Genomic DNA, 4,044 nt, shown 5'->3' on the forward strand with positions numbered 1-4,044 from the left:
AGGCCCTAATGATTCAGTTTATCGAAGGGTCTATGGGAGAAGGTTTTCGAGCACAATTACGATTGTTGAGACTGCAGATGCCAGACGATTCATTTTTGGATCTCAAAGAGGTCACGATCAGAGTAGTAGGCACTAATACAGTCCGAAATGTGGGGTTCCTAGAGATGCTAGGATTCCACGCGCACCTATATTCACATGGGTCTGCATGCCCTAGTTCTGAGAAGATGTCAGAAAGCAAGGATACTGTACTACAAGGTGTACAAGCCCTGTCCACAGACCCATTGCAAACCCTGAAGAAACATATGGAAGAGCTGACAGTAAGGATGACAGAGATGTGGCAAGAGATGCACAACTTATCAAAACCCCAAACACCCAGCTTGACTGAACCTCGGTGGCGAACAGAGATTAGAGCCACCAATGATTCATGGAAACCTCCGTAGCGGAGTGGAAGGAGGGCCTCTGATCGTTTTGACCCTCAAGGTCGACTGATCTGCCGATATTGTAGCAGGATCGGCCATATTGAAAGAAATTGTGATCATGGGGAAACTTTCAATTCCAATGCCCCGAGGAGGGTGACCGACCCACGGGGGAAGAACAAGAGTAAGGTCAATCTCTAAATAATGGTGGCCCCGCTTTGGCAGACAATGCTCTATGGGTCAAAAATTAGTTAATCACCATATTTGATACTGAGCCTCCAGTCCGCACAAGGAAAATTTTAGGAAAGGTCATCTGGTTTCATGTGCGACGTGGATATGGGTTCATCAATCGTAATGACAACAAGCAAGATATTTTTGTTCATTATACGGCCATCCAGAGGAAAAACCCCAGAAAATACCATTGTAGCCTAGGAGATGGAAAAATTGTAGAATTTTATATCATCAAAGGGGAAAAGGGTCTACAGGCAACAAACGTCGCTGGTCCTGGTAGTGCTCCAGTTAAAGGCAGCAGATATGTAGCAAATCACAAGCGTTACTGGCAATATCCACATCGCAGAGGTCCTCCACGCTACTACCAGCAAAACTGCCCATACGGTGTTAGTAGAGAGGAGCGCACGGAAGTGGAAAATGTAGCAGAAAGTGTTCATCAAATACAACAATATCTTGATGTCCCATAAGAAAGTGAATCGTCGGGACGAATAGATGAGCAAATTGTGAAGGAACAAAGTGACACAGTGCAGCAGAACCTGCAGGATGTAACCAGACCGCAACTTCTTCCACATCCAGCATGTGAGAGTAAGGCCAGGATGGAGGACATCAGTTCTAATATGATCGACTTTGATCAGGCTGATTCAAATGTGGCTGTCCAGAAAAAGGACACCAAGGAAGTGCTCTGCACAGCTGCAAGGGAAGGCTTGGGGGTTCCCTCGAAACTTAATGCATCAGCTTCAGCTATGTCAACGTCTGAGCCTCATGATCCAGCAGAATCCCTGAGCAAAGCTAAAGAGGAAGTAAAATGACTTATTCCAGAGTGGCATCAACCAGACGGCGAGTACACCTCAATGAGTGGTGAAGAGTTTGTCTTACTACTGCAGCAGGCAACAAGAAAGTCAGGAAAAAGTAACAAAGGTGCTGCATCTGTACACTGTAGACAACAGAGCGGTCAGTAGGGATGACCCTACTTATGTAGCATTTGTCATACTGTAATAATACTAACGTTATTGCCTTAACCTTGTGCTTGTAGCACAAGTGTGACTAATAGAGGAGCAGTGGTGGGTGGGCCTGTGCAGATAAATTCACTGTGTTATGGCCACCACACCCAGGACCATAACGAGCAGGGATGGGCTCAGGTACTGGAGGAGGCGTAACCAAACAGTGGGGGCGTGGCCCCGCCACCCACAGAAAAATATTTATATGCTCGGCGCCGCAAGCTACACAGGGGGGTGACAAGCACCCCTCAGCCAGAGTCAGATCCAAGGGAAGGGACAATCACTAACCCCCACCCCGCACAGCCTTCCTGGACCCTCCGCAGCCCAGCACACAGCATACTGTATCTGTAGATTTTAAATACACATTATTATTATTATTATTATTATTAATATTATTATTATTATTATACATATTATATATGCCCAACTCATATTACACTAGATAGAACCTTATTTCTATAAGCCTATTGGTTGTATATGGTGATAACAAGGTGCATTAATTATCATTATACAGTTTCTTAGTAGCCTCATAAACAGGAAGTGCTAGTGCACTGGCAAATGACTTCCCTTCAGAGGGTGCATCTCCTCACACATTCATAATTCTCATTCAGATCATACTTACCTACTTTTGAAAAAGCATTTCACTGAGATTGTGAAAGTAACACCTATGAGCACGGCGGTAAAGTGGGTGTGTACTGCTACATCTGAGAGGCGTGTCATAACACCGACTTACATACACATGTAAATGTGTCCCAAAGCATAGTTGCCTACCTTGAAAGCTCTCTTCCTGGGAGAAGCCCGAGTAAGAGAAGCAGGAGGGTGGCGACGGGGGCGGGGCCTGATGAGTTGCCTCATTAAGCCCCGCTCCCTCATGGTTAAATCGCAGCGTTTGGCTATAATATACATAGGGGGCGGAGCCAAATGATGTCATTCATGCAGACACATCATTAAGCCCCGCCACCTTCACGGAGACCCGCCATCGGCGCTGGAATTCTCCTCATGCTACCCACTTCACTAGGAAGTGGGCAGAATGTGGGAGAAATGCCTGCCCTTCCGGGGGTGCGGGGGGTTACCCAAAAAATCGGGAGCCTCCCGCGAAAACCAGGAGGGTAGGCATGTATACCCCAAAGCAGTTAGTAAGATCTACTTGTTGATGAAAACACACTAATAATATTCAGAAAATGCATGTAGCCATAGGGATCATTGTGCCTTATACCCAATGCAGGGAAATTATACTAATGATCCCATTTGAATGTATATATGTTTTTTTTTTTAATATAACAGCTACATAATGGGGGTAAGGTGCAATCAGGGAGATTGTTAGGCCCTTCAGGGAGTCAGGGAGATTGCTTCTATTTCAGGGAGTCTCCCTGACTATGAGGGAGAGCTGGCCAGTATGGTTCAGATCATCCTTTATATGGGAAGAAGTTTCTTCGGACTCTGGGCCTGATTCCGCAAGAATCACAACTGAGATTACGCGCGCAGAACCAATGCAGAGTGATTGACAGGAAGTGCCATTTGTGGGTGGTGACAGGGGGGGTATCGGCAAAAAGCAGGCTTGCCAGTGCATTTAAACGTCGTTGCAGAGGCGTACATAAATTATCCACTGCGATGGCCTACGCAGCCTGAGCTCTCACTGCGTACCGGATGGTTAGCAATTTCAGAGTAAGGTCAGACCTTGTACAAGTGTGCGTGAGGCTGCGATGGTACTCTATGTTACCGATGGATTCGCAGTCTTGCTAAGTATGAAGGATGTGTGTGAGGTAAGGTGGGCCTCCTTATGTTGTGTTGTGACGTCATAGCGATCGCAGTGGATTAGCATATGATGGCAGTGAGACTGCGTGCGTAATCGCTGTTGCAATCTCATCTGCGATCTTTGCTGCATCAGGCCCTGTATTTGCTCAGTAAGTGTAGATATGGATGTTTTTGGCATATTTTCCTCCACACTTGTCCTTCACATGTAAAAATGTGAATTTGATATTTGTCAGCTATGGTTTATTATTCAAAAAAGGAGAATAAAGTGTTCATGCTTGATACCGTCCAGGTCCAATAATAACTGAGGGCTGAGGTCAGCAGCTTTGGATAGCAAATACCCTGGAATTTGTTTTTTGAAGGAGAAAAATGCGCAGTATGGTTCCCACACATCCTTATAAGCAAAACCATCTGTGAATCGTGTTAGTAGCCGAACCACCTACAAGTGACTGGGTTCTTATTCACAAATGAAGGCTCCTCGGCAGTCTATTGGAAATCGCAAATGGTTTGTTTCAGGGTATACATCAATTATTATGTCAGCCAAAACAAGCGCTTGTGAGTAATTGCCTCCCTCCTCCTTCTGTAGCCGAAACCATTTAAGACTGTGCATTTTATGAAGTTTGTGATTTGTTGCTATCAGGCCGTTT

At 45.5% G+C, this 4,044-nt stretch overlaps 1 pseudogene; it reads left to right on the forward strand.

Annotated features, from left to right (window-relative positions):
* Window positions 1–224: 224 nt before the first annotated feature.
* On the forward strand, window positions 225–1,606 carry LOC148519516 (uncharacterized; annotated as a pseudogene).
* The last annotated feature ends 2,438 nt before the right edge of the window (window positions 1,607–4,044 follow it).

This window comes from Taudactylus pleione, unplaced genomic scaffold, assembly GCF_031769625.1.
Source record: "Taudactylus pleione unplaced genomic scaffold, aTauple2 ptg000189l, whole genome shotgun sequence".
NCBI classification, from domain to species: domain Eukaryota; kingdom Metazoa; phylum Chordata; class Amphibia; order Anura; family Myobatrachidae; genus Taudactylus; species Taudactylus pleione.